The sequence below is a fragment of the Esox lucius genome, chromosome 5, assembly GCF_011004845.1.
Source record: "Esox lucius isolate fEsoLuc1 chromosome 5, fEsoLuc1.pri, whole genome shotgun sequence".
Lineage (NCBI taxonomy): Eukaryota > Metazoa > Chordata > Actinopteri > Esociformes > Esocidae > Esox > Esox lucius.
The window spans coordinates 27,970,463-27,984,045 of NC_047573.1; the positions used below are offsets into that span (position 1 = coordinate 27,970,463).

At 47.2% G+C, this 13,583-nt stretch overlaps 1 protein-coding gene and 1 pseudogene across 1 annotated transcript in view; both read right to left on the bottom strand.

The window, feature by feature from the left end:
* The window catches only part of LOC117594489, a 64,489-nt pseudogene that overhangs the window by 46,446 nt on the left and 4,460 nt on the right, over positions 1–13,583 (bottom strand).
* LOC106023662 (tripartite motif-containing protein 16-like) overlaps positions 2,970–13,583 on the bottom strand; it is a 40,543-nt gene continuing 29,929 nt past the window's right edge. The window contains exon 7 of the transcript XR_004575739.1: positions 2,970–3,784. The gene's annotated coding sequence lies outside the window, so the exon portion shown is untranslated. The remainder of the gene's footprint in view (positions 3,785–13,583) is intronic.

Consider the following 13,583-nt stretch of genomic DNA (forward strand, 5'->3'; position numbering starts at 1 on the left):
ACCAACACGTAAAACAAGCATATTAAAAGCAATTAAAACAGTGTACAACTTTGCTAAAAAGTAGATATTTTTAAATCCTTACGCATTCAATCGGTCCACTTGTCAACGGTGTGTCAGGGTGTGTGAATAAAGGAGCCAAACGCAGGGAGGTAGTTAATCTTCTTTCTTTCTTAAACGAAAAAATGGCCCCTCAGACTGCTGGAGGGGACCAGCCACCACCGGCCTGAGGAGAGACACATGGAACGAGGCATTAATCCTGTAATCAGGGGGAAGTTGCAATTTATAGGTTACCTCGTTCACTCTCCCCAGGACTTTAAACGGCCCTACAAACCGCGGGCCCAGCTTCCGGCAGGGCAGGCGGAAAGGGAGGTTCCGGGTCGAGAGCCAGACCCGGTCGCCCACAGCGTAGACCGGGGTGTCATTGCGCCGGCGGTCAGCAGCGGACTTCTGGCGAACCCCGGCGCGCCGGATGTGTCGATGGGCCACGGACCAGGTGTCCTCGGCGCGCCGGAACCAGTCGTCCACCGCCGGAACCCCAGACTCGGGCTGGCTCTGCCAGGGTACCAAGACCGGCTGGTACCCCAGGACACACTGAAAGGGAGTCAAGGACGTGGAGGAGTGACGGAGTGAATTCTGAGCATACTCTGCCCAGGGCAGGAACTCCGACCACTCCCCCGGCCGGTCCTGGCAATAGGACCGCAGGAACCTCCCCAGGTCTTGGTTCACACGCTCCACCTGCCCATTGGCTTCGGGGTGGAACCCGGAGGTGAGGCTGACCGAGACCCCCAACCGGCCCATAAAGGCCTTCCAAACTCGAGACGTGAACTGAGGGCCCCGGTCAGAAACAATGTCCTCCGGCACCCCGTAGTGCCAGAAGACATGGGTGAATAGAGCCTCTGCGGTCTGCAGGGCCGTCGGGAGACCAGGGAGGGGAAGGAACCGGCAGGCCTTTGAAAACCGATCCACAACAACCAGGACCGTGGTATTGCCTAGTGAGGGGGGAAGATCGGTCAGAAAATCAATGGACAAGTGAGACCATGGTCGTTGTGGAACGGGCAAAGGGAGTAACCGCCGGAAGGTGTCTAGGTGCCTTACACTGAGCGCACACCGAACAGGAGGACACGTACGCCCTCACATCCTTAGCCAGACCAGGCCACCAGTACTTATCGGTAAGGCAGCGCACAGTACGGTCTATGCCCGGGTGACCCGTGGAAGGGGACGTGTGGGCCCAGTAAATGAGACGGTCACGGACATCCAGCGGGACGTACTGACGACCCGCAGGACACCCAGGAGGCCCAGGATCGCTGTGCAACGCTCGCTGAATGTCCGCGTCCACGTCCCACACAACCGGCGCCACAATGCATGAGGTGGGCAGAATCGGTGTATCATCTACCCGCCTTTCACCCGCGTCGCACAACCGAGACAGCGCGTCTGCCTTGGCGTTTTTTGTACCCGGAACGTATGAAAGCGTGAAATCGAACCGGGCAAAAAACAACGCCCACCTGGCCTGGCGAGGGTTCAGTCTCCTCGCCGCCCGGATGTACTCCAGGTTACGGTGGTCGGTCCAGACTACAAACGGGTGTCTCGCTCCCTCGAGCCAATGTCTCCAAACAGTCAAGGCGTTAAACACAGCCAACAGCTCCCTGTCACCGACGCCATAGTTGCGCTCTGCCTCACTGAGCTTTCGCGAGTAAAAAGCACAGGGGCGACGCTTAGGAGGGGTACCCGACAGTTGGGACAATACAGCACCTATCCCCACCTCCGAGGCATCCACCTCCACTATGAACGGCAGTGACGGATCGGGCAGTGACGGATCATTCCCGGTGCGTCCGCGGGTGGCTAGCAGATTGTCCAGCCGGATCGCCATGTCGACGAGCTGGTCGAACGTCAACATGGCGTCCCGGCATGCCAGCTCCCTACGGACGTCAGACCGTAAGTGGCACCGGAAATGATCTATAAGTGCCCTGTCGTTCCAGCCCGACCCCGCCGCCAGGGTCCTGAACTCCAGGGCGAAGGCCTGCACGCTCCTTGTCCCCTGCCTCAGGTGCACGAGACGCTCGCCGACCTCCCTGCCGTTGGGCGGGTGATCGAACACGGCCCGGAAGAGGCCGACGAACGCCCCGTAATGGGCCAACTCCGGCCCGTTGGTGGACCAAACGGAGTTGGCCCAGTCCAACGCCTTGCCCCTCAGGCAGGAGACAAGGGCCGAGACCTTCTCCCTATCCCCCGGGTGAGGGCTGAGGGAGGCAAAGTAGAGCTCCAGCTGGAGCAGGAACCCAGAGCACTGGGCAGCGTCTCCGCCGAATCCCTGAGGAAGGCTCAGTTGAATGGTCCTCCTCTGCGACGGTGGAGACGATGGCAGGGGCACTCCACCCGGGTTGAGTGTCGGGGTTTGCTGCTCAGATGGCAACCTCGCCTCCAACCGCCGCATAGCCTGGACCATCTCTGTCACGGCCTCCCCCAGGGACGCGATCATGCTCCCATGCTGGTGGATGAGGTCGCTCCCCGCTGGCTCCATTCTGGAGGTGTGGTTTCTGTCAACGGTGTGTCAGGGTGTGTGAATAAAGGAGCCAAACGCAGGGAGGTAGTTAATCTTCTTTCTTTCTTAAACGAAAAAATGGCACGCGTAACAACAAGAGCGCAAAAGCGTGCAATAGTCTTGCAATACAACACCAAACATAGAACAATACCACACAAAGACGCCCAGAAACAAGGGAACTAATATAGGCAACCTAATGAGGGAATGGACACCAGGTGTGTGCAATAACAAGACAGGACAGTGCCGTGGGAGGAGGAGCGGCGTGGCTAGAAGGCCGGCGATGACGCGCACCGAACACCACGTCGGGAGGGGTGGCGCGCGTCCTCCATGCGCGTCCTCGTTACACCACTATTGTCTGCCAGGCTTTTTCTCTCTGTTTAATAACAGCTGGCGTATTTCCTTTTCTGCATATAATATGCTTTACCTCCTCATAACTTTCCATAATTAGTTGCTGCTCCTCGGGTGAAAAATATGCCGCACCTGTCTTCTCCATCTCCTTCTCGCATCAGTAAATCTGTGATCGATACCGTGGTTTATTTTAGAAAGCCGTTGACGTGCACTTATCCCGACTATCTACACATGGCTTGACATAGCTTCACCTTCTCATCCTAGCTCGGCAAACGTGCAACCGATTAAGCCGCGATGAACAGATTACGCTAAGTCAAGCTGCGCTTTTTCAGTTATCCTGGATTTCTTCATTCTACTTTTGTGCAACAGGCCCCAGAAGAGGGATTCATGACAGTGACACTCCAAAACAAACGTAAGTGGAGGCACACAACAAAACATGCATGAAAACTATTTGAGGGAAGACGTTTCCTGCTAAAACTGTACATCATTGTCAATGGCGTCACATAAACACAATAGACTCTGCTAAATGATGTTAATATAAATGCTTGACATTTACACCATGTATAGTAGAAACATGTGGCCTCCTTATTCACAGTTCACATTCTAACGAGTCAATAATTACATTATTTTCCAAAAAAACTTTATAGTCAAAATAAAATCTATTTTGTACATTTTATAATGCTTTAAATACACATGGTATATATTTATAAATATATTTCTGTTGACAGATAAACAACCAACTCAAAACAAATCCCATAGTTTAAGAAGAATCTTCTCTGTTAAAATAGTTCAGCAGGGTTGTAGACTCCCTTCACCATTGGGGGGCATGTCTCATTATGTGTTCATTCAGGAACTCAGACCTCTGGCTAACTCTATTCCACTTGATTTGATTGAAACCTGTGTACATTGTTATGGACATTTTGAACTAAGGTGCATTTGAGAAATGTCTGTCTTTCCATTGGCTGATATGTAAATCTGTACTTTGATTGTGACACACATGTCTGTATAATATCAGAGGATTATTAGGTATTTGGGCCATGTTCTCCTGCCTAGAAGAAGGATGTATTCTTTGTCGTCTTATACCTGTATGAATGAGTTACTAGTTAAAGGTGCCGAGAGGGGTCTGGTGTTTGAATAGGAGACATCCTTGACCGGCACGGGTGGATTAGAGGGGTACTCGTACTTTAGTGTCTCTGTTGACTATCCAGACATTGTGTCTCCTCAGGAGTTGAGAAGGATAAGGTGGGGGGACAGCCCGCCCTTTGGGTAAACTCTTGTGACAAGACAGATGGCAGCATCTTACCACACCCCTTTTTCTATGTAATAAATACGGATTGTTCATGTATGGAGTTAGAGACTCCTCGGATGATTATGTATGTAAGCGTTTGACGTGTCTCTCTTAAGTGCATAATAGTTAATAAAACTGTTAAAATGTGCCAAGAGAACTTTGTCTCTGTTTCTTACTCCTTTAAGAGTGTCGATACATGGAATTTCCATCACAATTTTGGGGCTCGTCCTCGGTTACTGATCCTGGGGTCTCCTACTCGAATCATGGCGGGTTGGCAGGGCGCCCAGCTTACATGATTTTTGGGATTCCTCAGTACAGGTACCCGGGCTTAAATTTCGAACTCGGGAGGTAAGGGCACTTTAGTTTGCGTTTTGGGCGCATTTATACGGGGGTTAGGGCTCCTTTTTGCATTAGAGCACAAGTGTATGTGTTAGGGCACATTTAAATTCTGCAGACAAGGCTAGGGCCTTGAACGTCTCACTTACGGGCCGACAGGTCTATCGACGATGTTAAGGGCACGTTGATTGAGATGAAATCGTTAGGGCGCTGGTATATGTGTTAGGGCACATTAGGTTTGAATGGTTATGAGATTTGTTAATAGAATAGGGTTTGTTTCGCCGTGTTAGTTTTTCTGTTGCGTTTAAGCTTTGTGGTAAGTTTTTGGCGACAGTGTTTATGTTTATGGTGTTTGGACATGTGAACAAATGTTCTTTGAGTGTTATTAGGTTTTTCCAGCGACTGGCGTTTTCGTTCGCTAGCCTGCCGGGTTGATTGGAGGTAGATGGACGTGGTAACGTATGGAAGTTGCAGGAGGCGTGATGTGAAGTTGTTTGGAAGGCGTATGCTACGGTATGTAGGACGTGGTGACTGATGGAAACTTTGGGAAAGTTGTGTGGGGTGTATTGATCTGTGTTGTAGCTCTTTTCGTTCAGGTTGTCCCCTCTGATCGCCGGTCACCCCCCCGCTAGGACTCCTTGGAGGTTTGCATAGTCCCAACGTTTCCCTGCAATCATAGCCAACCCCGCTGGAGGCTATGCTCTATGGGCCTTTTCGTTGTTTGAGTCAAGAAAAGTTCCATAAGTGGGGAGTTGTACACATCTGTAATCTCTGGTGTTTGTGGTGGCTGAGACCAAAGAAGATTACAGACCCGGGGTTGAGAGACGGGTGCACGGGAACACACAGGAACGCTGAACCGCCTGAGGGAGGGGTGCGGACGGTCAGACAAGAGACGGACCAGAGGAGCATCGACCGGTGAGATCATTCCTTAATACAGCTTTCATATGCTTTAGTAAACTCTCTGGTTGGTTTTTGTGTGTCAGATTTGATTCATTTAAGAAAGTATGGTAAATATAAGTTATTTTTGAGGTGTAGTTAGGGAAATGTCGTTTTTGTTCCGTGTCCTGACACCCATTCCTGTGCAGCTAACCTATTGTGTTGCGATATGTGCTGGATATTAAGCAGTTGGACTGCTTGAAAATCTGCAATTTAGGTTGGACTTAAATATGCAGTTGAGATTGGATCTCATACTTTCAGTGCCTGTTGAAGGGAGTAGGGATTGCTCCTGTAAATTGCCGCAATTGCTGGTCAACTTATGGTTTAAATCAGTAGTTGTACTAATTAATTTGTATGTGTGCCCGCGCCAATTGTCTTTGTTCTATATGTGATTATGGCCCGAGTCCCAGGCATTTGTCAATATCTATTTGTGGTTGACATCTAGTACATGCATTTGTCCATTTTGGTAATCCCTGTGCACTGGGGTTCCGATTGGCTGCATTGTGTGTTCCTTGGTGGGAATGTGTATTTGTTCAAGGTTGTTGTTACCTTGGAAGTTTTGAAATCGCAAGGTTTTGCTTTGTTTGGTGTCCACTGGGGTGTATGGGAAAGTAATGTCTTAAATTTAATAAATGGGATAGATAGGTAATTGGTATAATGCTGCTTCTCTAATTTGGTAAACTATGGTCTCGTAATGGGGGTTCAAATAGTGTTCTCTCTCCTTGTATGGAGTTGGATACAGACCTGGCTGAACGATAGTAGTCTCAAGATGGGGTCTCTCTTATGGGATCCTGGCTGGGGCGGAGCCAGGGGGTGGCCAGGAGTGGCCATGGCCACCATGGAAATAATCACGGCCACCCCACTGGCCCAATCGTAAGTGCGATCTATTATAAATAATAATAATAATAATCGTTTCTTAGATTTTGATCAAAATTACCTCGATCGATCATGGCAAAACGATTACGTTCGGACTGCGAAACTATCGCAACAGTTTAATCACTTGTCACTTACAGGCAAATGCACTATCGCAAGAGTTTAGTTTCTTTCCAGCATTTGAAAAAAGTAAAAAGTCGAGGACTTAGAGAAACAAGGAGTGAAGCTTCGCTTTTGTGCCTGGTTCGACTTGTGTTTGAGCACACAAACACATCTTTTCAGGTGAGTTATTAAAGTCAGATAAATTATTATTTTAGTTCCGTTCAACTATTTGTGTCTGAAGTTTTATCATTGTCCTGTGTAACAAACAGGTAACGTAGGGAGCAGTTAACTTAGCTAGCTTCATATTAGCTGACTCAGATGCTCAACTATGTTTATTTTATCTCTGAATATATAAATGTATGTTTTAATCATGAAACATTTAATGTGATTCAACATACCAATATAATTACTAGCTTCTAAGTTGATTTTATATACAGTAACGTTACTTTTCTATGTAAACATGCTAACGTTAGATGGATGTGAATAACTGTTGCGCTCGCATCATATTTGCGTCGTCACGCGCATGACGCGCGCAGTTTTAGATAAAATTAGGTACCTACAACAAAAACTCTAATCTTTGCTCAATTATAATCCTAATTTTGTTGCTGTTTTTCAAACATGTTAATGTTGATATGTGTTGCTTATGTTTTGATTTGTATTTATGTCAGTCAGTCAGTGAAATGTGTGGAAAATGAAGAGAAAGGCAGCAGATATAGCATCCTTCTTCAGGAAGAGTAGCAAGAAGCAGTCAAATGACTCTAAGACACAGGAGAATAATAGGCAGGATGAAAGAGAGAAAGAACAGACTGACCCAGAGAGTGAGGGAGAAGAATTTCCAGAGAGCACAAGCCCAAGAGAAATGTTAGGTATACCTCCACTCACACACTTGACTACTTTACTGGTATATGTTTAAATGCAAATTATGTAGAAATCAATAATATTAAACTGTTTAAAGCTTCTGAAAATAAACTGAGACTGATTTTTTTTTTCTAGCACTTTCTCAGACAGTTCAGGAGACAGACTTTGAGAATGAAGAGGAGCCAACTAACCACACTGACCCAATAGGACCTCCAGGTAAGAGAATGAAGAGAAGTGAAAAACAACTAGTCCATACCATATATAAGAATAAATAACGTATTTTTTATATATGGTATGGACTAGTTGTTTTTCAGGTATCCACTTGTAGTGGATTATAATTAATATGTATTCCGAACACATTGTGTTATTTATTAATGTATGATGTCTTCAAGTAACTTATATTGTTTGTGTGACTCTACGTGGCTTTGTTAATTGCCCCTTGGGGATAAAGTGTTTGAAATGAAATTAGTCTTATTTTCAGGTTTATTAAAGAACCTCAGTCAAATGTTAGGTGTAAATGATGGGAAAAAATAAATAAAAATAGTCCTTTTTTTTTCTAATGTGTAAAATAATTTATATAGCTAATTATTGTTCTGTCACCATTTATTTCTTGTTCTAGACATTTCAATATCAAGAGCTGATGGTCCAGTCCAGCCACACCTTAAAGTCTTTCCCAGGACTCTCCAGGGTGACAGACGAAGACACTTTCTAGCGTCATGGTACAATTTACACCCATGGATAGAATACTCTCAGTGCCAGGACTCAGTGTACTGTTTCGCTTGTAGAAACTTTGGCCTTCTAAATACAGATTCAGTCTTTACATCTGTTGTGGGATATAAGAATTGGAAAAAGGCCACATTCAGAGATGATGGATTTGCTGGACATGCAAAGTCTGAGGCACACATAAATGCAATGATGGCTTGGAAGGAATTTGAAAGAAGAAAAAAGACAGATTCATCTTTAATGTCTATATTAAATGAAGAGCACAAAAAGCAAATAGAGGGAAATCGAACATGCATAAAAACTGTAGCAGAAGTCTTGATGTTAACTGCAACCCAGAATATATCCCAGAGGGGTCACAGGGAGACAGCTGATGCTGACAACAAGGGAAACTTTTTAGAAATATTAAATCTCATCGGCGACCATGACCCAACTGTTAAGAAGAAATTGGCGGGGCCTCAAAATGCAAAATACACAAGTCATCATATTCAGAATGAAATTTTGGACACATTGGCAGAAATGGTTCGTGTCTCCATCATTAATGAAGTCAAGGAAAGTGAGGTGTTTGCCATTATGGTTGATGAAATTAAAGATACCAAAAAAAAGAACAGATCTCTTTGGTGTTAAGATATTACTACCAAGGAGCAGAAAAGGAAAGCTTCTTACATTTTGAAGCTGCAGAGCACCTTGATGCTGCAGGACTGACAGAAAAAAATATCCATATCCTTGAGAAATATGGCTTGGATTACAGGAGTAACCTGGTTGGGAAAGCCTATGATGGTGCCTCCGTGATGAGCGGTAAGCACTCTGGCGTTCAGTCTCGTATTAAGGAGGTGGCAAAGCAGGCATTTTATGTACATTGCAATGCCCATTGCCTTAATTTAGTGTTAGTTGACACTGTGAAAGCAGTCCCCCAAGCTGAATGTTTTTTTACAATTTTGCAGAGACTGTATTCATTCATGTCAGGCTCTTATGTTCATCAACTGACTTGACATACAAAAAGAAATGTATGATGGTCCACCCAGAGAGCTGCAAAAATTAAGTGACACAAGGTGGGCTTGTCAACATCCATCCATCCATCATCTTCCGCTTATCCGGGGCCGGGTCGCGGGGGCAGCAGTCTAAGCAGGGATGCCCAGACTTCCCTCTCCCCAGACACTTCCTCTAGCTCTTCCGGGGGGACACCGAGGCGTTCCCAGGCCAGCCGGGAGACATAGTCCCTCCAGCGTGTCCTAGGTCTTCCCCGGGGTCTCCTCCCGGAAGGCGTTCCGGAGGCATCCGAAACAGATGCCCAAGCCACCTCAGCTGACCCCTCTCGATGTGGAGGAGCAGCGGCTCTACTCTGAGCTCCTCCCGGGTGACCGAGCTTCTCACCCTATCTCTAAGGGATCGCCCAGCCACCCTGCGGAGAAAGCTCATTTCGGCCGCCTGTATCCGGGACCTTGTCCTTTCGGTCATGACCCAAAGCTCATGACCATAGGTGAGAGTAGGAACGTAGATTGACTGGTAAATCGAGAGCTTCGCCTTGCGGCTCAGCTCTTTCTTCATCATGACAGACCGATACATCGACCGCATTACTGCAGAAGCTGCACCGATCCGTCTGTCAATCTGTCGTTCCATCCTTCCCTCACTCTTGAACAAGACCCCTAGATACTTAAACTCCTCCACTTGAGGCAGGCACTCTCCACCAACCTGAAGTGGGCAAGCCACCCTTTTCCGACTGAGGACCATGGCCTCGGATTTGGAGGTACTGATTTTCATCCCCACCGCTTTACACTCGGCTGCAAACCGTCCCAGCGCATGCTGAAGGTCCTGGTTAGAAGGGGCCAACACGACAGCATCATCTGCAAAGAGCAGAGACGAAATTGTGTGGTCCCCAAACCTGACACCCTCCGGCCCCTAGCTGCGCCTAGAAATTCTGTCCATAAAAATTATGAACAGAACCGGCGACAAAGGGCAGCCCTGCCGGAGTCCAACATGCACTGGGAACCAGTCTGACTTACTGCCGGCAATGCGGACCAAGCTCCTGCTTCGGTCGTACAGGGACCTGACAGCCCTTAGCAAAGGACCCAGGACCCCATATTCCCGAAGCACCCTCCACAGGATGCCGCGAGGGACACAGTCGAATGCCTTCTCCAAATCCACAAAACACATGTGGATTGGTTGGGCAAACTCCCATGAACCCTCCAACACCCTGTAGAGGGTATAGAGCTGGTCCAGTGTTCCACGGCCCGGACGAAAACCACACTGTTCCTCCTGAATCCGAGGTTCTACTATCGGCCGTATTCTCCTCTCCAGAACCCTGGCATAGACTTTCCCGGGGAGGCTGAGAAGTGTGATCCCCCTATAGTTGGAACACACCCTCCGGTCCCCCTTTTTAAAAAGAGGGACCACCACCCCGGTCTGCCATCCCAGAGGCACTGTCCCCGACCGCCACGCGATGTTGCACAGGCGTGTCAACCAAGACAGCCCCACAACATCCAGAGACTTGAGGTACTCAGGGCGGATCTCATCCACCCCCGGTGCCTTGCCACCGAGGAGTTTCTTGACCACCTCAGTGACTTCAGCCCGGGTGATGGACGAGTCCACCTCTCAGCCCTCATCCTCTGCTTCCTCAATGGAAGAAGTGACAGCGGGATTGAGGAGATCCTCGAAGTATTCCTTCCACCGCCCGACGACATCCTCAGTTGAGGTCAACAGCTGCCCACCTCTACTGTAAACAGCGTTGGTAGGGCACTGTTTCCCTCTCCTGAGGCGCCGGATGGTTTGCCAGAATCTCTTCGAGGCCAGCCGATAGTCCTCCTCCATGGCCTCACCGAACTCCTCCCAGGCCCAAATTTTTGCCTCCACAACCACCCGGGCTGCAGCCCGCTTGGCCTGTCGGTACCCGTCAGCTGCATCAGGAGTCCCACAAGCCAACCAGGCCTGATAGGACTCCTTCTTCAGCTTGACGGCATCCCTTACTTCCGGTGTCCACCACCGGGTTCGGGGATTGCCGCCTCGACAGGCACCGGAGACCTTACGGCCACAGCTCCGAGCGGCCGCTTCGACAATGGCGGTGGAGAACATGGTCCACTCGGACTCAATATCTCCAACCTCCCTCGGGATCCAGTCGAAGCTCTGCCGGAGGTGGGAGTTAAAGATCTCTCTGACAGGAGACTGTCCAGCTTTCTCCCCCGCTATCGGATCCAACTCACCACCAGGTGGTGATCAGTTGACAGCTCCGCCCCTCTCTTCACCCGAGTGTCCAAGACATATGACCGCAGGTCAGATGAGACGACAACAAAGTCAATCATCGACCTGCGGCCTAGGGTGTCCTGGTGCCACGTGCACTGATGGACACCCTTATGCTTGAACATGGTGTTCGTTATGGACAAACTGTGACTAGCACAGAAGTCCAATAACTGAACACCACTCGGGTTCAGATCAGGGGGGCCGTTCCTCCCAATCACGCCCCTCCAGGTGTCACTGTCGTTGCCCACGTGGGCGTTGAAGTCCCCCAGTAGAACAATAGAGTCCCCAGTCGGAGCACTTTCCAGCACCCCTCCCAGAGACTCCAAGAAGGTCGGGTACTCTGCACTGCCGTTCGGCCCGTAGGCACAAACAACAGTGAGAGACCTATCCCCGACCCGTAGGCGCAGGGAAACAACCCTCTCGTTCACCGGGGTAAACTCCAACACATGGCGGCAGAGCTGGGGAGCTATAAGCAAATATATCCCTTTATTTTATTTACCATAGAGAGAAAGATCTGAAGATGAGGACTGGCAGCCATCCCTCCCCAGCAAGCGCCCCCGCTCCTCAATGTCTCCACCCCCCACAGTTGTGTCTACCACTCCAGGCCACTCCAGGCCAGACATTTCTTTTGGGGGAAATTTTTTAGGGAAATCTTTTGGGGAATTTCTATCTATTGCTGTTTATAATAAGATTGATAGTTTTAATACTTTCTGTAGTGTTGTTTTTATAGTGAATATTTACTTTTAGGCACACCCAATGTGCAAAAACAGTGGCTTTTGTAAATAGTTGTCAGTTATTGGATTTTGCACTACTTTATAAATGTTTGATAACACATTTAGTTTTTTGACCTTTTATTCATCACACTTTATTGGTTTTATAATTGGATTGATTGTTTTTATATTACTTATAATGTGATTTTTATAGTGAATATTTACTTTTAGGCACCTCCAATGTGCAATAACAGTGCAATTACCCTTTCGGGACACTTTGGAGAGGTTGAAAGGACACTTGAATGTATAGCACATTATAATAAAATAATAGTTGTAAAAAAATTTTATATAAAAATTTTAGTAACATTTTTTTTTGTTGATATTTGAATTTTTTGGCACATCCAGTCTGCTGAAACAGAGCAATTATCACATTAGGCCACTTTGGAGAGGTTTAGGGACACTTGGGAACGTCTATTGACACCACTTACTAAAACAGCTGCCCAGCTCATACTCTTATGTCTATCAAGTTCAAATTTTTTGGTGATGATGGTGACATTTTTGGGAAGCCATTTGTTGTGTTTTCAGATCAGAACAGCCATAATTGAATGATTGCTTGTTTTTCAGAAAGCCAAATCTAAATAAAAATGAGTAAAAACGGTTAGAAACTTTTGTGTTTCATCTTCTGTATTTAGAACTCCCTCATTCTTATATATATTTTGATTATTTCCTCATAATCTCCCAGGTGTCTTGTTTCCAAAGGTACCAGGATTGTGCATGTCCTAACAACATAAGTCCACATGAATAGCAGTTACTTTTGGGTATGTCTATTTAGGTGGAAATTTGCATATTCTGCACTTCCATTCAAGAGGCTAGAGAGCATTTGGATGACCCAGAAGAGGATTGGGAGAATGTCATATGGTCAAATGAAACCAAAATAGAACTTTTTGGTAAAAACTCAACTTGTCGTGTTTGGAGGAGAAAGAATGCTGAGTTGCATCCAAAGAACACCAAACCTACTGTGAAGCATGGGGGTGGAAACATCATGTGTGTGTGTGTGTGTCTGTCTCAGTCTTTCTGTGTGTGTGTGTGTGTGTGTGTGTGTTTGTCTCCTATCTCTCTCTGTGCATGCTGGGAGTGGTGTGTGTGAGTTTGGAGTTTTGGCGGCCCTTTTCAATTTATTCATCCTTTTCTCTTAGGGGATTTCTGATTTCTATGCATGACGGGGCTGTTCAGATAATCAAAAAAATAATGGATATCATACATCCCAATGTTTCTTTTACCCATTTTCTGTTTTCTCTGTGTGTTCTTCTGTTTTCCCTCTTTTCTTTATGGAGGTGTTAAAGGTTGGTTCTCTTAATATTAATGGAGGGAGGAATTGGAATAAGAGGGCTTGGGTATTGGAAGTGATTACATAGAAACAACGTAATGCCATTTTCCTACAGGAGACACATAGTGATAAAGCTAATGAGGTTGACTGGGGCATGTGGTGGGGGGGGGGCAGCATGTGCTTAGTCATGGTACACATTTTCATCCTGGAGTGGCTATTTTGTTTTCCTCTGGTTTGGGGGTGACTGTAATATCTATAAGTGAAATTGTCAAGGGCCGGGTCTTATTGGTCAAATTGTATGTTATGGGAGTT